This window comes from Colobus angolensis, unplaced genomic scaffold (genome assembly GCF_000951035.1).
Source record: "Colobus angolensis palliatus isolate OR3802 unplaced genomic scaffold, Cang.pa_1.0 Scaffold233, whole genome shotgun sequence".
Lineage (NCBI taxonomy): Eukaryota > Metazoa > Chordata > Mammalia > Primates > Cercopithecidae > Colobus > Colobus angolensis.
This window is the reverse complement of record NW_012115522.1, coordinates 792089-813130: the sequence shown is the minus strand read 5'-3', so window position 1 is coordinate 813130 and position 21042 is coordinate 792089. Positions and strand designations below refer to the sequence as shown.

Here is a 21042-nt window from a genome sequence, read left to right as displayed (position 1 = left end):
AGGCCCGTGGGGAAGAGACTCCCAGGCCTTCTTGTGCTCGGACCAGAGGCAGGGTCAGGGCGCTGTCGGATTTCTCTAGGACCCAATTTCTAGACATCCCTGCTTTTAGAATCAAGTTAGGGGATCTCATGGGACCTCATCCTGGATTCTGACCCCACTGGGCCCTGTGACCCAGGTCATTGAGAACCCCCAGACCTCAGTTGGTGTCCACACCTGTAAAACAAGATGAGGCAGGAGCTTTCCACCAGTCCCTTCAGAGCCCTGCGTTGTGCAGCGCTGCTTCCCAGACCCCCCTGCACCTCCCTTTCGGCCAGAATGGCTCCTACTTCATCGTTAAGCTTTGGAGATCTGAGTAAGTCCTCCTCTGCCACCCTGCAGGAGGGCACCACCTCACCTGGCCCCGCAGGCCTCGCCTTCTCCACTCCAGCCGTGCTTCTGGGCCGCTCATGGTGGTCATGAGGAGACCATGCCGCCTCCGTGTGAAAGGAAGAGCGGTGACAGGCGGGCATCTCCTTCCTGTGTCCAAAACTGACATGGCCAGTGATGGGTGCTGTTAAGGACTAAGTGCACTTGCCCTTTTGGTTTTTGTTTCGTTTCGTTTTTTTTTTTTTTGAGACGAAATCTTGCTCTGTTCCCAAACTGGAGTGCAGTGGCGCAATCTCAGCTCACCGCAGCCTCCGCCCTCCGGGTTCAAGCGATTCTCTTGCCTCAGCATCCCAAGTAGCTGGGATTACAGGCATGCGCCACCATGCCCAGCTAATTTTGTATTTTTAGTAGAGATGGGGATTCTCCATGTTGATCGGGCTGGTCTCGAACTCCTATCCTCAGGTGATCCGCCCGCCTTGGCCTCCCAAAGTGCTGGGATTACAGGTGTGAGCCACTATGCCCAGCCATTTTTTCCCCCCCTCCATGTTTTCCTTGGCATAGGACCTGAAATATGCTGCCAGGTGGACAAAGTGTTGCTCAATCCACCTGTGTTTGCATCTGGCCTTCCACTTTGGAAAGCTAATGGAAGAGACAGGGCTGCTGGTCCCACCTGGGAGGCTACTTGCTAAAGGCTGTAGGCCCATCTCCTTAGCAGGGTGAGCAGAGGGCCTGGGGTACCAGACACCCACAGTGCCAAGAAGCTGGAACCCTTTTTCTAAAAGAACAGGAACAGAATCGCAAAGAAGTCCTGGCCAGCCACTGGCGTGCATGGGGTCATGAACTGCCCCTTCCTTCCGAAAGCAGCTGTTCCCACACTCTGCTCAGAAAGCCCTTAGATAGCCTTTCACCAGCCTAGGCCTAGGAAAAGGAGTTCGCTGTGCCGGATGTTAGCCTCAAAATGGCTGCTAACCTTTAAAAGGAGAATGAGAGCAGAGGAGTTGGTGGAACCTCGGGCGCTTCTCGAGGTGGGCGCTTCCCTTGGAGAGCTTGCCCGTGTGTTCATGAGGGTGTGTGGAATGCCTCTCGGGACACTGCTCTGATGCTTTTCAGCCCCTTGGGGAAGAGACCCTCACAGGCTAGTGTGAGTCGGTACCATCTTGGAACCGTGGGGCAGTGGCAGCCAAGCAGGACCCTCCATGAGAATGGGGATATGCTGGGGAGCCCTGGCTCACGGCCTTCTCCCCACATGTCTTTTCAGATGCGCTGGCTCCCTCCCTCCGAGGCTACTTCTCAGGGCTGGAAGTCCCGTCAGTTCTGCTGAATACTATGTAAGTATTCGGTTTCCTATGGAATGTGTGAAGCCCCTAGTACGCATCTGTACATGGTGGATGTGCCATGAACGCAGCTCTCCTCCTTTCTCTGCACCCACACCTTATGTACCTCCTTTGTCCGTCTTTGTTAAACTCACTTGAACTACATAGCGGTGCATCTTTTCCGAGAGGAAGTTTTCACCTACGTATGGGTGCTAGTCTGTCTGAGTCTAACTTACGAAACCAGTACCTGGCCTCCCCACTTAGAAGTCAGCAGCCAGTGCTAGTTTCTGTGGAACAGCTGTCAGAACGTTTTATTACATAATTGTAGTTCACCTGCTGCCAGCATTAAACCAAAATCTTTATCTACAGGAAGAGTCATCCACTCGTTTACACAGTAGTTGATTATGGGAGATTTATTAGAATGAGTTTCCCTGCATTACCTCACGTCCAAAATTCTCATCGTTCTAAAGTACCTCGTTTTCCTACCAAAGGTGCAGTGTACAGTTCCAGCAGGCTTTCCTTTAAGGTTTTCATCATGAAGGAAGCGGTATCCTAAATGGGCATTTTTGTGCCATTTTAGGCTTAACTTTGCTTCAGAGAACTACCAAATGCCTTTTCTCCATTTCTACAGAATACCAAATGCCTTCTGTAATTCAGAAATTCTGAATTTCTGTGAAGTACAAGGCACTGTTCTTCTAAACTCTAATTTAGTATGTGAATTTGGAGAGTCTAATACTTAGAGTTAAGTTTTTACAATGTTATAGTTCCACCATCAGCCTTCTCTTGGTTTACGTAAGTTCCTTCACGAAATAGGAAGGAAAATGAGAAGAGGGAGGGGCCTGATCCTCATCCTGTTAGAAATGCTAAAGAGATCATGGCAAACCTGTGTACCTGATTTTACAATAGTGTCATGGGCCTTTCCTTGGAGACCTTCTATTCTAAGATAAAAATCCTTCCAAACGAAACTAGCGTTCCTTTTCTTTTTCCACCTTAATACTGAGTCCATGTGCCTTTGTTAGATCATTTGAAGCCATTTAGATAGACTCTTCTGGAGAGGCATTCTGTGGAAAGAACAGGCCCCTGGTCAACTTAGATTCCACTTACGTGGAGAAATGTTTCAGACCTCTCACTAGAGCTGGCCTTGTGCAGGTCAGTGCCCTGTCAGTGAAGAAGAAAGAGAGCACTGAATAAGATTTTTTAAAAGTGCTAGGGTTTATTTTATACAGGTAAGTCGCCCTGTTGACCTGAAGTCTTGGTTGGTGGGTCAGGTCACCTTCAAGATCTGGGGGGACTGCTGAGTGTGGACTTCATGTTTGAAGTTCTCATCACACAGGAGGCCGGCCCTTTTGGATAAGCTCTGGTCCGAGTCAGAAGACCCCTTCTGTGTTTGCAAAGGAGAGGTCTCAGCAGACAGCAGAGAGATGAGTAATGGGCATGAGAGTGTCGGAAGCTTACAGAGGATTCTCAGAGCAGCCAGTCATAGCCCAGCAGCCACCAGGCCATTCACGGCTCTTCCTCTGATGGTAGGGATAGGAAAGTTTAGAGAGAGCGCTCTGTGCTTCAGAACATCAGCATCAGTAAGCTAAAATTGTGTCTACTCTTCCTCTAACCCAACATATTTCATATTTTAACCCAAATACTTCATATTCAAGCGTAGCCAAATAATAATAGTTCTCAGGGGTGATCGCAGGTGAAGTACACAAATCCTTCCAAGGTCAGTGAAACAAATTTCTTTACCCAAAGACTCTCGGAGCCTTTGTTACCATATGAACATCATGAATATTTAAGAGGTGGGGCTCTGGTACACAGTGTTCCTCAAGCTTATTTGAAACCAGGTCATCCTTTTTTCACAGAATCTTAGGAGACTAATGTTTCACGCTCGGGGGAACCATATCCTAACCTCTTAGCCAGAAACGAAACCAGAGGCTCCCACATATAGAGATCTTTGGATGAGTATTCATGTGTGATACTGCACATTAATCTGTGATGATATTTAAAAACCCAGACAATGTACTAGCTGCTTTTCTTGTAGCTACTTTTGTTTGTCCTTTATTTTGAAATTACATGTCGTGTGTGTGTGCGCATAAGTACCCTTTTTAAATGGTAGTGTTAGGAAATGGTAATTGTCTCTTAAATGTCCAGTGTCCTTTATTAGTTAACATTTCGTGATAGATAAAATGTTATTTTAAAATACTTATGAATTCTAAAAGTTTGCTTTTTGAGAGAGATTTTTTTTGCTCCAGGGAATACCATTTTTAAGCTATAAGACTATATTTTAGATATAGTGTAGGGTCTATAAAGTCCAGAAGTTTGTAAGTCCTTGTTTCGTCTTTGTCTACCCATAATTAACTTTTAAGTACAGATCCCAAAGCCTTACTTATTTGGTTGCATAGGAACCTCTCCGTTACCATGGTGCCCAGCAGCCTTACAACTCCAGACGGCACTGTTCACACGGACCCTGCTGAGAGCACCTCCCTCTTCCATAACAGTGTGTGGAGCTCTCCATTGTCAGGCTGGTAGGGTGTTCAACTGGAGGTGTCTAGGATGAGGTAACTGGAAATTCTGAAGCACACAAGAGAGGGCATGGCTTGAAACATTGACCTGGCCCTCGGCATAAACTGACCGTTGAGGAAGTTCATGAAACTGGAAGAGAGGCCACTCGCCGAGCACATCTGAGAGCCAAGAGTCAACAGAGAAAGAGCAGCCCCCAGAGAGTGGAGAGGGAGCTGGAGGAGCAGGAGCGCCAGCCACTTCTGTCAGATGCTCTAGGAAAATCAAACGTGGTGAGAGAAGACCTTCGACTTGGCGATTTCAGTTGGTAGAGAAGTTGGCAAAGGATGCTGGCCTGGGACCTAAGGAAGGGCTTTTTTCCCCTTAAGAATTTATGTAGGCCACAGAGAAGACATCCATTGTGAAGCAGTTGCGTGGATTCCAGTGACAGAGATCCTGGGCTTCATTTGTATCTGCTCACCTAATTTTTTTCCAAATCATTTCTCACAGACCCTTCAGCAATGGCTACTAGAAGGATGAACAATTGCCCTCCTTTGGAAGTACAGCTTACAAAAGCCCTGTGAGATCCGAATAAGAATATGTAATGGGCCAGGCGCAGTGCTTCACGCCTGTCATCCCAGCACTTTGGGAGGCTGAGGCAGGTGGATCACTTGATGCCAGAAGTTTGAGACCAGCCCAGCCAACAAGGTGAAACCCCATCTCTACTAAAAATACAAAAATTAGCCAGGCATGGTGGTGGGCGCCTGTAATCTTAGCTACTAGGGAGGCTGAGGCAGGAGAATCACTTGAACCTGGGAAATGGAGGTCGCAGTGAGCCAAGATCATGCCACTGCACTCTGGCCTGGGCAACAGAGCAAGACTGTCTCCAAAAAAAAAAAAAAGAAAGAAACATATAATGTCTCTTGTGGATGAATCATTTGTTTTGAGCTAAGCTTGGGCCATGGGCCAGACTCCTTCCTCGGAGCCTGTGGGGAGCAGGTGAGGAAGGAGTATGGATAATGGCGCCCATTATTCCTGCCCGCGGGAGAGTCCAGTTAGACCAGCTCAGTGCAGATCTATTATTTCAGCTCCTTCTAGTCTCTTGGATCAAGTCCTTTCCAAGATGCCCTATAATCCAAGCTGTGTAATCTTAGGCAAAAGTAAATTAGAATTGGAAACAGTGGTGCTGATGAGCTAATATAAACATTTTTAAACTATAACAAGTCTGTCAAAAAGGCCAAATGAAAGGCACATACCATTCATTGGCAGAGGCTCACATGGCTGTCTCCATTCGGCGGACAGGGCTTTCTTCCCCAGCTCGTTTTCCAAGCATGGAAAGAACAGAAGACGAGCAGGAGTGATGCCGTCCTTCCAAATCCTCAAAGGCCAGGGCCTGCACTCCCAGAGGCCCTTCAAGGATTTTTCATTTATCTACTTGGACTTCTTAGTGCTAAAGAGAAATCAGTGACTAGATTAGAAATGTAAATAAGCACTTTATTCTCTAGACAAACACGTGTTGTGTCTGCTGTGTGCAAGATAGGAAAATGAAAAAACAGGCCTGTGCCCCTCAGGAGCCTAAGTTCTAATGGCAGAGAACTGTGGACACATGTACAAGAGAGGGAGTTACTGCACATGATCCTGCAAGACCAGCCTGCTGTGAGGACAGCCAAGCTGAGAGCATGTACAGGCCATGTGCATGCTGTTGCTGTGGCATAAGCAAGGCCATCAGGAGAGGGGTGGTCAGAGGGGGACAGGACGTTACTGGTGTGTGAATTTGCTCCGCCTCTTGCTGTCGGATGGTATTGAGTCTGGCCACAGGCTATGTCTGCATCACTGGAGTTTTGCTGATGGTCCAGCCATGTGCCAGAGAGCCCAGAATACAGAATCACCATTGAAAAGAGTCAGTTTCCCAGATACAGTGAGAACAGGAGAGCATGAGCAATGTTGTTGTCACTCCGTACGTGCAGTGAGAGCGAGGCAGCTTTCCTTGAAGGATCTTCAAATAGAGTTGAACAGTTCGTGAAAGGGAAGAACCAGCGTTGGGGAGCCAAATGGGATGTAGGGGGAGGTCTTCTTTCAGGACTCTTGAAATGTTCCTGGCCAGGGACCAGGACCAGAGCCCAGAAATTATAAGCACGTGTCGTTACAGCCTCCCCAAATTGGAGAAGGAAATGGCAAGAGAGAACAGAGAACACAGCGGAATTTGGAGCTGTTTTAACCTTCTCTTCTGTTTTGGGTGGAACGGCCTTGCCTGTCTTTGGCCGTGAGCTTGGAGTCATCCTCAGTGGAGCCCCAGGTGCTGGTGCCCAGGTGGAGCTTAAGAGCTTAACGAGGAGGAAAGGCACTGGGGCTCCAGAGGCCCAGACAGCTGCGGTGGCTCCTGCTGTCACCCTGGCCTCCCCTTAGAAGAAAGCCTCGTGTCCATGTCACGCTGTCACACTGCAGTGCACCCAGCAACCGGTATGAGGCTGTGAGGTCTGCACATCACACCCAAGGCTACTAACGCTGTAAGTGTCCGTCGTACCTAAGGCTAATACAGTGAGCAGCTGCAGTGTCTCAGGGAGGAGATGGGTAATAGGTAATCAAATAGACATAATAGTTTGGGTGGGGATAGTATTCAGGGAATAAATAGTAAGGCCAGTAAGCAAGCTTAGTGCTGTGTGGTGGGGCCGGCACTTCTGGTGCCTTCTGCTTCAAGGTAGCAGAGCAGTCAAGGTCCGCCTGAGAAGGTAACATCTCAGCAAAGACCTAGAACTTCACCAGTTTTATACGGGGTTTCTTTGTCGGAACACACTCCTTTAGTGAGGTTTGGAAAATATTTAACTCCCGTAATCTTAAAGTAAATGGACTGGAAGTGCGGCAGGCTTGGCTCCCGTGCGGCACTAAGGAATCACTGGGAGAGCGCGGGGCCCTCAGAGACCTTTCTCCGCTTTCCCAGCGAGGAGACGCAAGCCTGGTTCTGCGATTCCTTCCAGCCCTGGGGTCTGTTACAGTTCCCATCTGAGTTCTAAAGTTGGGGTAGGCCTGAAGACCCCCCATGCTGCCAGTCCTGTGGACGCGGTGGGTGCCCCTCCAGCCACCACTGTCCTCTGGACTGTGTCACATCACAAGCACTTACCAAGTGCCTCTGCAACCCACGTGACAACCAAACGCAATGAAAGTTGCAGCCCCCACAACCTGCTCCTGCCCATTGTCTGTTTTCTGTGGATCTGTCTGGAGTCCTTGGAGACTCCTGAGCATGTGCATCAGCAGAGCTGCCTGACTCTTCCCTGGAAGAAGTTCAAACAGGGCAGCCACATGTTCAGACCAGGTCATGGGGCCCGGGGGCTCCAAGACTCCTGAGAGCAATTCCTGGCCGGACTCTGGCTCATGTCACTGCCCCACCCCAGGGAACCCCGGGGGTGCAGACAACTGTTGTTGGGGTCCCAGGAGCAGGTTGTTCCCTATGCTCCTGGGGACATGGAGAAGAGGGAGGGTCCCAGGATCCCAGTACTTGTATGAGTCGCACTGATTAGCTGAAGCCCAGAGACTTCTTAATCATCCTAAAAATGCAGCCTCCCGGGAAGCGTGGCATGGCTTTGCAGCTCTGGGTGGCTCGTGCTCTCCCTCCCGTGTGGACGGGGCCCGGAGAGATTGGGTGAGCTGATAGGTTTCATGTGCAAAGATAATTCTTTTCCTGTTCTCATAACCCAACTTTTACTAGGAAACTAGAATCACATCTAATGTTGTATAGTGAAGCTCTGGGGAAAATATTTTCTTCCTTAAATCTGAGGAGAGAGATGTCCTAGGGAGGTAGTCTTCAGGCTCACCCTTGATTCCAGAGCTGGGTTTCAGCACAGGCAGTCCCCTCCCCCTGAAGAGTCCTGGTGGGGCCACTCGGAGGTGCCAGCTGAGCCAGTGCCACCTTTCTGGGGAACCCGGACAGCATGCAGCAGCGCGTTATGCGTTCCAGTTCTCCAAGCCTCGCATACTGGACACGGTCTGTCTGCAGTAAGGGAGATCTGAGAAACGCTAGTGGGAAATAGACCACTGGTGTCCACATGCAGGGAATTGGGCTTCCTTCCCTGGCACCGGAATCCTTGCTGTAACCAGCCGGCTCGGGGACAGCTGTGCCTGCAGGGGGAATATTAGAAACCGATTCTTTGCTGGGTCTTTGCACCTTCGTATTTCAAAATTCTTAGACCCTAGGGAGTAGCCAGATGGGTTCACAAATGTGCATCCTTTTAGTTTTTGTTTTCCAGGAGGTGCTTAGAGCAAAGTTTAGTCCTTGGTGCCTGTGTCAGACAGGGATTTCTTATGGCCTTGGGCTGATCAAAGCTGCTGTGTTTCGAAGCCTCCTGGAGGCAGTTGTTTCTGGATCTTGCTGTGTGGGGGCCTCAGGTCCCAGCCTTTCCTCTGCAGGGCTTTTGGATGGTCCTCGGGGTCTAGTCCACAGCCCTTGGGATGCAACCACAGGGATGTGGGTGCAGAGTTCTGCTTGCTGGGCCTGCAGCCTCCTAGTGCACCCTCAGTGAAGAGTTCACATGCTTTTCTTGGAATGTCCTTCCTCGCCGGCCCCCGGGAGCCTCCTCTCACTTGCTCCACCAACTCCTCAGTGTGTTTTCCTGGCCGAGAGCTTTTCATGTTGCATATCCAAGGCCATCCTGCAGCAGCCTCTAGTCCTCAGCTCAGCAGCAGAGGCCTTTGATCTCTTTTGTCGTTGTCTCTCGGCTCTCTGCCCTCAGAGCAGGCCGGTGTTCAAGACCAACGCAGCCCCAAGTGGAGTTTACTGTGCACCGTTAACGGGTGATCTTTCTCCATCCCAGGTCCCAGGTGTGTGATGGCGGCTGCAATCTGTCTTGTGGGTATTAATGCAATCTTCAGTGGTGGCTACTGTTCTCTAGCTGTTCTACAAAACTGGAGCATGCTGGTGAGTAACAGAGTCAGGGCTGAACCAGCCCTCAGAGGGGCGGCACGGCCTGGCCGGGGCACGGCGGTGTTGGCCAGTGTGAACACGTGGGAACTGTGGGCCCCTGGGGGTGGGGTCTGGCATTCCAGGTGCTCGTGTCCCTCCACCCCGGGTGATTCTGCCCGGAGCTCTTTAACATCTGCTCCAACATGGCCTGCCGAGGGAAGGTCATCCCAGGACAGCAACTAATATATTTTTAAAGCGCATCACCCCAGTATTTGGGTACCATGAACATGTGGCTGTCCAGCAGCCCCTGGGGTGAGGAAATGTTACTGAAATGAAGCTTTTCCCTTTAAGTGTCACCTTTTTTGGGGGAAATTAATCATTTTGTTGGAAATCTGTTTCAGATGTAATGTATATATCCCCCATCTTATTAATCCAGTTATACTGAGTATGATCAGCCATTTCTTGATGACTTGGGGACACAGGATAATTACCCTTGGGCATGACTGAATCATAGAATTCTCAGTGAATTTCTCCAGACTGTGGGCCTTTTAGCAGGTCATGATTTTTTGGTGATCTGTCTTTTCAGTCGGTATCACCTGTCACTCCTCAGTTCGTTAGCTACTAGCAGGAAATGTAGTCTAAAAAAAATCCTCATGTAGCATCCCCAGAGGTGACCTTGCTGCTGGGTCTCTGGAAAGCCTAGCTTAGAGCGGCAGGAACGCCAGGGGCAAGTCTGTGGCGGTTTATGGCTCAGCCTAAATAAAGCAGCAGGCTGCATCCCTCTGAGGGGCCTATAAAAAAAAGATGGATCCGAAAGGAACAAGATTCTTGCTACGGACAGAGAACCAAGCAGTTCTGGCCAAGGAGGTGGGACCGCATTTGAGGGGCCTAAGTCACTTCATACTCTGACGGTACCTCTCAGTGCCGACCCAGGAGCAGGCATTAGGTGTGTGCTCCACTGGGGAGCCTGCCTCCCACCACCCCAGGCAGCTTTCTGACAGGGAGCTGGACCCTGCACTTGGGGCATTTTTCCCGGGGTGCCTGTTTCTTGCACTAACCCAAGCTTTTTTCACATCACATACGGCAGCTGCGTCTATCCCACTAGGCCCACCGCCTTCTAGCGTGTTAGTTGTTCCTTTCGTCATGGCTCTTAACAGTCATCACTCACGCAAACTCTTTTAAAAGACATGATTTTGTTCTTCCTCCTGGGGATATTTAAAAGTCAGTTAAGCCACTTACACATTTTTTTCCACTTAACACAAGTTTTGAATGCTGGTTAGATGTCATGAATTTTTTTTTTTTTTTTGAGACGGAGTCTCGCTGTGTCATCCAGGCGGGAGTGCAGTGGCGTGATCTTGGTTCACAGCAAGCTCCACCTCCTGGGTTCACGCCATTCTCCTGCCTCAGCCTCCCGTGTAGGTGGGACTACAGGCGCCCGCCGCCGCACCTGGCTAATTTTTTGTATTTTTAGTAGAGACGGGGTTTCACCGTGTTAGCCAGGATGGTCTTGATCTCCTGACCTCATGATCCACCCGTCTCGGCCTCCCAAAGTGCTGGGATTACAGGCGTGAGCCACCGCGCCCGGCCGACGTCATGATTTTTAAATGCAGCAAGTCAACCAAAGTGTCAACAATGCAAGGAGCAGGGGAGCTTTCCTGGCAGGCCATGGAAGGGCCTAGTGACAGAGGGCAGGTCTGGGTCATGGTCCTGGGGCAGCCGAGGGTCAGGTTGCAGATGCCCTGGATGTGCCTGAGAGTGCAGCGGCAGCCAGCGCAGAGGGGCACCGTGGCCTTCTCAGCACCGTGTGTTAAGGTGGGGCTCACCATTTCTTGGGGCCTTCCCTGGGATACAGGAGCAAGTTTGGAGGGCGCTTTTCTCTTCCCAAATCTGAGGTCAGACGACACTGCTTATGTGACCTACCCTTGTAGAGCAGAGATGGGCCACTCTCCATGGCCCCAGGGCTGGAGTGGAGCTCCAGACTGCAGAACACTGTGCCCCCAGAGGCTTCAGAGATCGTGAACTTTTTCAACGACATGTTTGAAAATCTCTATTACAAATTTTATCAGTGCCTGATATTTTTGAAGATGAAGCTGACAGGTATTAAATGAAAACTGAAGCACTCTTAACTAGGAACCTTTGCCACATGATAGTCCATGTTTGTTTGGAGTTGGGGGGAGAATATTCCTTATCTGACTTGGTAATGAGGAATCGTTGGAAACTCTTGGGGAAGGAATCCTCAGGAATTAGGTCAAGGAGCCACAGATGGATCAAGGGAGTCTTTCCTCTGGGAGAACAATCTCCTAAGGCACTGGACCAAGACCCTGACTGGGTGCGAAGAGACCGCAGAGTGAGGGGCAGGTAGCGAGCATCCTGACCCCAGGCCCATCTGCCCTTGCGTTCTGAGTTCTAGCAGAGACCTGAAATGCAGTGTTTTAGACTTGTGTAATATTCCTTAAGAGACCGGGAGACATTCTCCAGTGTCTTCAGACTGGGACTGTTCCCACTTACCTGAGATAAGGAGATTTGCTTCCTGTCTTGACATCCCATCACCTGTATGTCATAGTCAGCCCCTTCCAGGAAGACCCCGCAAGGAGAACCTGCTCCTAATCAGAGCCTTATGCGTTCCCAACCCTGACCCCGCCATCCCTCCGCAGGGCTGTGTTCCGGGATGTCTTTGGATTCTGTTTAAAATGTTCTTGTTAAGACATTCCAAGGTTTGAACTCCGCTCCTAGCTAAACCTCTTCCTTGTTTACAGGGACTGAAATAGCCACATTTTGACCTTCTGTTCAGTCTGGGATCATCTGTGGTAGCGTGACTACATTCCTTTCCCATACGAGGATCTCATTTACACAGCAGTTATGGAAGGGCCAGAAAACTAGACTTGCTCCCGCCCTCCTCCTGCCCATGTTCCTTTTCCCTTCAGATTAGCCCTCCTAGGCAGCCATTCCGCCTGCTCAGGGGCCGAGGCATTGGGAAGCTGCGTGGGTCATTACCTAGGAAAGCTGGAGGCGCCACATCCCCCTCATCAGGGCCAGGCCTACCCATGGAGGGCTCAGGGTACCCCTGGGCTGCTGTGCAGAACCCAAAGTGGGTCCCCACCCTTAGTTTCCTGCTCCCAGGCCAGATGTCATCAACCCCAGGGGCCCGTGTCTCGGTGCCACATGCCATAAATGACCCATCACTCCTGTTTCGTGTGTCCTACAGTCTAAGTGTTTGGAGGGTTTGCATTTGGGCCACCTGCAAGTGACTGTGTCTGGGGTTTCCGGAGGAGGAGAGGGTCTCAGGAAAATAATGTAAGCTCATCCCTGTGGAAGCCAAAGTGGCCCGGTCAGTGAGAACCCCTGCAGGGAGGTTAGAGGAGGAAGCCCTTAGGCCAGAGAGATCGGAGGCGTGAGTTCTGAAAGACAGTGGGCCCTGTATGTGCTGAGGGGACTAGAACAGAAGAGAGCAAGTAAGAAGAGGCACAGCACGCTCTTCCTGAAAGTAGCCCGCGGCCAGGCTTTTGAAGGCCTTGAAGGATGTGTTAGGGATTTGGAAGCCATTGGAAAGATAAGCAGAGGTGGAGAGTGATTTAGGAATGTTCCCTTGCTGCCTGAAGCAAAGTGGATGAAGATTCAAGGTAGAAGCACATCCGCACAAGCGGCCCTAAAATGGTGATGGTGGAGTGGAAGGAGCAGATGAGCCGAGGACAGGAGATGAGGTCGGTGTAAAAGGGCAGGGACGGGGCAGGGGTGCACAGGGATGAGTCTGGATTGGGCTGCCTTGAGGGCTGTCTACAGTAAGCATACTTAAGCGGATGTGCTAGAACTATATGAAGAGAGACAGGCAAGTATTAGCTTCCCGTCACAGAGAAGGTCTGGAGTATCCATGGCCCGCTGTGGAAAGCTCCGCCTGGCCTGCCCCTGCTCCGCTGGCCGCTATCCACTCGTACTGTCGTCCAAAAACTGGGAAGTGAAAAAGGTATATTGGGTCACAGGTCAGATCCAAGTTGGACAGACTTGGTTTGTATAGAAAGGAACATTTATAAGCTCATCCCGTACACTGTGTTTCAGTGGTCACCTAAATATTCCTATTTCAGGACTTTAAACACATTTTCCCAAATCTAACTTGGGACATTTAGATAGGTTATCAGTAATTATCTGTTTTTCTTTATAGCCTCTTTCCACACACAAATAATCATCTCCCTATACAAAATTCTAGCATATGCTGAGCTGATTGCCTTCTGCATATACCTTTTCTACAACGTCTCAAACGTGTGAGACATGCTGGTAAGATGGCAGGAAAAGAAGTGACCGAGTAATACAATATAGCTGAGATGTGTTTCAAGAAAACCTCTGGGCCGGGGTCGGGCTCTGTGAGTGGGAGTCAAGGACTTGCCCCATGTATCTAATCAAGGTGAGACCACTGACACGTGTGTGTGTGTGTGTGGTCAGTAAATATGTTGTATACACACATCTGCACACTGTCATCTAAGCCATCCGTTCTTCCATCCACAGCATCTCCAGGACGAAGCCATCACAACCAGGGAGGGGGTGACACCTGCCCTCCTAACATGTTTTCTTTCTGTTTCAGGCTTGAAAAAACCTTGCCCGGTTTTGATCCCTTCAAGACTTTGCCACAGCCTCTATCACACATCTGTTTTTCTCGAAGAAAAAATATAATAAAAATGTTTTACTCTTTTACACTGTATAATTGTAAGAAATAGCGTGTTATTTGTGAATGCATGGTCTGAAATTTCTGTACAGTTTGGAGATATTTTCAAACGAAACGTAAGAGAAAGTCAACAATAAAACCAAGAAAAGTGAGTATTTTTATACCAAACATTTTAAGTATGCTGGGATGGACGATCTTACACTGGGTTGGATCACAGTTTTTGTGCTTGACTTTTGAATGCTTGTAATTAAAAATATCTATTTTTTTCCTCTGAAGTAAGTTGCATGTTTGAGGCATGTTTCCAAATATCAAAATTTCCTGAATTGTATTGTGAATATATAGAACTCTGTGCCTGGCGGAAGTCCAGGGTAAATTAGTAGTGTGGTGGTAGATGTTAGAGACAGAACTGTTATCTGCAGTGTTAGGTCTAGGATCCCAGTTCTAGTAGGACAGCCCTGCAAGACAATCAACCAGAAGCCTCCAGGAGCTTCTACCTATGGCTTATTCACAACTGGGCAAGAAAACATCGTTGGTAAGGACTGCGGAGTGTGCCCTTAGAATGCCCTGGCAGCTCCAGCTGCGACTGTATCAACTGTGTGCCAAGTATGAGTTTGTGCAGTTTTATGTTTCCACTCCCCTGTATGTGCAGCCACTCGATGCCTAATCCACCTTCCACAAGCCAGCCCCGCATCCCTCTCCCCCGGTGGAAGTGCAGAGCCTGCCTCACTGGTAAGGGAAAACCTTGGCTTGGGAGGCCAGCCCTGGCCCATGAAGGGGTTGGCTGTGCCCAACCCACTTGGCTGCAGTGGGCAGCTCATGTCTCTATCTCCAAAGTGATGTTTGCAAAACATTGGCTGAATTGAGCTGGTATTCCCAACTCTTGCGGCACTAGGCCAAACCAACCACATCCCATGAGCCCCCAAATGGCGTCTGCTCACTGTGAGACGAGATGCCACACCGCACAGGAGTCTGTTCAGACTTCATCAAAGCCAAAGTCAGTCACATCTCCAGAGTTCATGACAGCTCAACCTCTCCCCTTGTACAGAAGCCATTTGTAAAACCACATTGACCTAAATTCAGCTGCCAAACACAATCACAGTCTTTCCTATTGATCTGCTCAGCTTATGTTGAAAATTTCAATGTCATGATTACATGGTTAGTTTGGGTTTTTGTTTTGTTATTTTCCATTGGAAATAAAGATGTCAAGAAGCTTTTAAAGGTCACTAGAAAAAAACCAAGGCCAGGAGTGAGGGGCTCTTTCTTAGCGTAAATAAGGGGAAAAGGCAGTTAGCTCGGGGACCTGTGATGGATCCACTTTGGTGTTCAAGGACCTGCTTATGCCCTCAGTGCCACTTGGTCTTGGTGAAATGCCTGTGCTCCTCTACAGCAGACAGCTGCTTCTGCACAGTCTCTTCTGCTTTCATAACTGTTTAAAGGTACTTTTCTATTGTCATTTTTTAAAAATAAAGTGTTTATTCCAGCTCTCACACCATTGCTTGACAAATTCTTTTTTAGCAAGACCAACTACATGTATCCCACACTGCAGACAAGAGGCCAGCAGATTTCCTTCCCATTTTCAGGCTTCGGCAGAGCTAAGCATTGGCCATTGAGCTCAGGCACAAAGAGAGTAAAGGAGGAAGCAGACACCGGGGAGAGCCAGAGAATAAGCCTGCAAAGGCACGACCACAGCAGCTGGTGAACAACAACGACACCAGAGGCAGAGGGACCTCAAGGGAGGTCCCCCATCTACCTCAGCCTACAAAGCTTGACTCAGGATTTTCTGACTTATATTAAAATGTCACTTAGGCATTCTGCTGACTTAAATATATCTTATGCCAAGCATGGTGGCTCACACCTGTAATGCCAACACTGGGAAACTGAGGCAGGAGGCTTGCTTGATCCCAGGAGTTTTGAGACCAGCCTGGATAATGTAGCAAGACCCTGCTTCTACAAACAATTTTAACATTAGCCAGGTGCACTAGGACCTGTGGTCCTAGCTACTCAGGAGACCGAGAAGGAAGGACAGCTTGAGCCCAAGAGGTCGAGGCTGCAGTGAGCCATGACTACTCCACTGCACTCAAGCCTTGGCAGCAGGGCAAGACCCTGTCTCCAAAAAAAAAAGTAAGTGGAAAACCAGGCACCAATTGCCAAGACAATCGTGTTTTATATACACTCTCACCACCTCTTTTTCCCCCAAAAGAAGAAAGCAAAAAAATAGTGCTTACATCCAAGCAGTGGCAACAGCCACTACTGAGTCTTGCTGGGCACTGAGATGACTCGCAGTCAGGCTCTCACAACCTGCCTGCAGAGGGGTCCAGCCACCAAATGCAGGCTGTGTCCACTGCCTTCCAACTCATGTAACTAGAAGGCCAAAAGCTTTCCTGGGCCCAGGCTTAGAAGGCCACGCCAGCATGGCTCTCAGGCCGGCCTAATCTGCCTTTGGTCCACCTATGAGCTCCAACTCAGGCGCCAGAGATTAGCCAAACAGCTAAGGAATAGAGGCTAGTGAGTTCTTAAGGGGCTCTGCTGCCTCGGCACTGCCCGGCCTCCATCCCAGCCAGTCACTGGCTGAACACAGTCACCTATGATTTTTTACAGGAGGCCTTGGGATGGATGAGCGCTCCGATCTTTCCCATGCTGATGATAGTCATTCATGATGTGCAAGTGACAAGGCTGGATGGCATTTACTAACCTAGTGTGATCTCCAGATATATTTCCACTCACCAGTCAAATACCAGCTTCATTAGGGTCTGTGCAAAGTTATCCTTTTTGTCACTATTGAACAGGAATGAATGCAGTATGTCTTTTGGAATCAAGAACTTGGAATAAGAAAAAGGCAGGCTGTTGGCTCTTGCTCCCATGCAAAATGTCCCAATTTGTAGGCTCCAGAAAGATGGTAACTAAGCCCATCTTTTTGTGTGATTACCAAATGAACCCTTTCTTGTTAATGTCGATCTAACTATAAAAGTGGCATCTGAAATTAAATACCATGCTTTCCATGTCTATAACAAAATGACAAATTAAAGGAATTTGAAAAGAATTTTAACAGTTCACAAAATGAACATTATATTGCCAGTTAATCACACCTGGGCTTCAGACTCACTTGGACCCGGGCGTGCGTGTGTGTCCGCCCTACTTTCATGGACTAGCTTGCAATTGTTACTGCCCCATCCCTCCCCTGAATTCTGTGTTCCAATAGACAAGAATTCTTGGTATCTGTCAAAGTGACATAAAGAAGTTTTTTGTTTTTGTTTTTTTTTTAAGTGACAGGGTCTCACTATGTTGCCCAGACTGGAGTGTAGTGGCAGATTCATAGCTCACTTACAGCCTCAAACTTCTGGACTCAAGCCATCCTCCTGCCTCAGCCTCCTGAGTAGCTGGGACTATAGGCACATGCCACCGTGCCCAACTTCAACTAGTTGGTTCTGAGCACTTTGGGCAAGACATGATGCGTGCTAAGAATATGGACAGGTTCCCAAAAGCACTCTCACCCACCCAGTTGGAAGGTTCTGGCACACAGTTGCTCTCCTCTCCAATTCTTAAACCATTCTCTCCACACCCTCAGGCATAAAACAACCTTACAGCCTGCATAGAAAAACCAAATAATATTCATTACCAGCGAGGTGTTATCTAAAACACTCATCCTCAAAAACTGCCTCTCCTAAAACTCTAACAACTATGATACTGAAAAACTACGTTGTCAGCAATTTGATCAAGAGCCCTAAACTAGGAAATTTCAATAACTGCCACTGTAAAGCTATGTGTCCCTGCTGCAGAACATCCCAGATGGAACTAATATTAACTCTTGTGTGAACTGGCCTGGTTCTGTAGCTACCAGGTCCTGAGAGGTGCCGGTGCGCTGTGAGAACTAGGCCCCTCTGCAGCTCTCCAACGAACCTGCCACTTTCCTCTTCCTGACCCTCAGTTCAAACCACATTCATTCTTACTTGGGGGGTGGGGGAGGAGGCAGCTCTTCCTACAAACCATCATAATTTGCTGGTAAATATAAACAAAACAGTGAGGCCTTCCATTCTCCACTGTTCACACACATCTCACCTATGGACGATCTGAGGGGAAGAGAAAATTCAGGTCCTTGTGTTCCACTTGTCCAGCTGAGAAATTCTTGTGGAACTCTGCCCATGGTCGTTAATTCAACTTGGGCCAAATGCTTAAAGTCAACCCAAACTTCTGAGCAAAAAGGAAGGCCTAAATGCAATGAGAAATGATGTACAAGTTTGTAAATAAAAGATTTACCTGGACAAAACAGTGCTTTTTTCTTAAAACTAGAACACAAGCCTTGGCATGGGGGCTTGGTAGGCACTTCAAAACCTCACAGTCACTACCCACGAGACAAACCTGCTCTCGGCGCTTCTAGAGCTGGTCCTGCCTAAATCGGTCTCATCTTCTATGCCTCAGAAAATCACTATTAACTAAGAATCAGGGAACTGATAAACCAAATACCCTCGTCCCACAAAACCGTCCCCACTCAGAATCCCATTCTGCTGCTAGAGATTTCCAACAGCTCACAGATGAAGCCGGGGCTGTCCACTCGCAGTCCCTTGAACGCTGGGGCTGGGAGGACGGGATGCCCCCCCCCCCACCTTCCCACTAAGCCTCTGCTCAACAGGCATCAAGTGCCGCTCTGTCCCCTGGGTCCCACCATCATCCGGCCACATTTATAGGCTGTGACAGCAGCAGCCAAATGTTCGGTTTTTACACTCTGTCCAGGCTTGACTACATTTCTCTTAGCTATCTCCTAAAAGCCTCACATCATGGTGATGAATTATAGATCAAATGCACTCCCGTCTGTCATACCCTCTTAACTCACCCAGCCGTGCCATTCCCACATGCTTCTAAATGGACAGCAGAGCCAGCAGAAACAGGCAGAGGGGAGAACATGACTTCAACTTGGTGTTTCTGGTGGATATGTTTTCAGACACCCAGAAGAACTGCGAAGAGACAGCTTTCTCTGTACAGCATCCCTTGGAGATGCTGCAGACTTGGTTCCAGGCCATCACAATAAAGCAAACATCACAGTAAACTGGGTCACACAAATGTGTTGGTTTCCCAGTGCATATTAAAATGTTTATGCTACATGATAGTAGAAAGTGAGCAATAGCATTATGTCTTAAAGAACTCAATTATATAATTTAAAAATGTATTATTGCTTAAAAAAATGCTAACAAAGTGAGCACATGCTGTTAGAAAAACAGCACCAACAGATCTGCTTGAAGCGGGTTCCCACAAACCTTCAATTTGGAAAAGAAACTCCATAGTGTCTGTGAAGACATATAAAGCAAAGCATAATAAAATGAGGTGTGCCTGTAGTATGACCGTCCAACACGACTAAACTTCCATCAATGTTCCCACAAACACTGTATCCTCCTCAACACGTCACCAGAGGATGCAACCAAGTACCTTGAGATGGGGTACACGGAGGATTTGCTCTTCCATTAGTAGACAAAGTGGATCGAAGCTTAATAAAAGAAACTGGCCGGGCGCGGTGGCTCAAGCCTGTAATCCCAGCACTTTGGGAGGCCGAGACGGGCGGATCACGAGGTCAGGAGATTGAGACCATCCTGGCTAATACAGTGAAACCCCGTCTCTACTAAAAAGTACAAAAAAACTAGCCGGGCGACGAGGCGGGCGCCTGTAGTCCCAGCTACTCGGGAGGCTGAGGCAGGAGAATGGCGTGAACCCGGGAGGCGGAGCTTGTAGTGAGCTGAGATCCGGCCACTGCACTCCAGCCTGGGCGGCAGAGCAAGACTCCGTCTCAAAAAAAAAAAAAAAAGAAAGTGTAAGTGAATGAGATAAAGCTACGGAATTTTTTGAGTCACTTCATTTTGCTAGATCTTCATTTCTGAAATGAGTTTTAGACAAAATAACCGACATCAATTATCAGGCCAGCCCACGAAGTACAGTTGAGCACAGACATTGCTAGAAGTCATAACCAATACACAACTGGCAGTAAGCACCTTACCACAGAGAGGGAGGCCCCGAGGACCATCTCCCTGCAAAGCAGGTGAGATGTCCAAACTGCACTTCCAGACCTGGCCCATAAAATGAGATGGAGTGTAGAGATCACAAAAGTTGGTACCTACCTGGAGATGAGCTAACTCTAGATTTTTTACAGGAAAGCTAGTTTCATGCCGTAAGGTATTAAAGCTTTTCCTTACCAGAAAAAAAGCTGATACAAAGCAAGACAGGCTGTATTTCCTGTGTTCTAAATTATCGTGGGAACCTCAGTTACATCCTCTCCTGCCACATTTTCGAGCTTGGAGGTAAGAAAGAGGTAAAGCAAACAGATGACGCTGTGAAGGGATGAAAGGTAAGTAGAAAAGAGAAAACAACTGAAAAAGCAAAAAGGCTCCTTGTCATCTGCACAAAGCACTTCCTGCTCTGGGTTTCCATCATGCCTTTTCTGAGAACCACCACCTCGTTTCCTAATCCACTACTGTCCCATGCTGTGACAGGAGCACCATGACCACTAGCGCAAAGGACCACAGCAAAACATAGAGTGCAGGTGAGGAAAATGCGAACTTCACCGTGAAAAGCAGGAATCACGTGAATTTCCCGTGAGTCACCCTCACTCCTCTAAAGAACACTCACATATTTGATAATGGCTCTCAAGAGATGGGCCAGTGACAGGGTGACAGAGGGCATCTCCACCAGAAGAACCTCGGGTCAGGCCACATGAGGGTGGGGACATGGTATAGCTGACGTTCAGGTTGGCAAGGAGATTCTACCCAGGCTTGCCATCCTGGAATTTACCAACCCAAGAAGCTGGACACTGATGCTTTTTTTTTTTTTTTGAGACAGAGTCTCGTTCTGTCACCCAGGCTGGAGTGCAGTGGCACCATCTCAGCTCACTGTAACCTCCACGTCCCAGGTTCAAGTGATTCTCCTGCCTCAACCTCCCAAGTAGCTGGGACTACAGGCGTGTGCCACCACACCCAGCTAATTTTTATATTTTTAGTAGAGACGGGGTTTCACCATGTTGGCCAAGATGGTCTCAATCTCTTAACCTCGTGATCCGCCCACCTCAGCCTCCCAAAGTGCTGGGATTACAGGCGTGAACCAGCTTGCCCAGCTGACGCTGATGCTTCTTTTTAAAAGAAAACATTAACAGTGACATCCAGCACATCTTTATTGCTCAGCTTGCTAACAAGCGGCACACCTGTGTTCCAGTGGTGAAATCCATGTACTCAGCAACACAGTGCAGGCTGTAGGCTTCATCACATCCCCAGCATGTGACCTGTGGAAAGCAGAGACCAGAGCTGCTTCCTGCCATTTCCAAGAATGAAAAGAAACAGAATTCACTAACA

The 21042-nt window shown here is 48.6% G+C and overlaps 1 long non-coding RNA gene across 2 annotated transcripts; it reads left to right on the top strand.

The window, feature by feature from the left end:
• Positions 1-923: 923 nt before the first annotated feature.
• On the top strand, positions 924-14685 carry LOC105513628. Of its 2 annotated transcripts, XR_001002061.1 has the most exons (3): positions 924-1694; positions 8975-9078; positions 13637-14685. It is a non-coding gene; the product is annotated as an uncharacterized LOC105513628 (long non-coding RNA). The 2 variants fall into 2 exon arrangements; XR_001002060.1 differs by lacking the exon at positions 924-1694 and having other exon boundaries at positions 6562-9078.
• The last annotated feature ends 6357 nt before the right edge of the window (positions 14686-21042 follow it).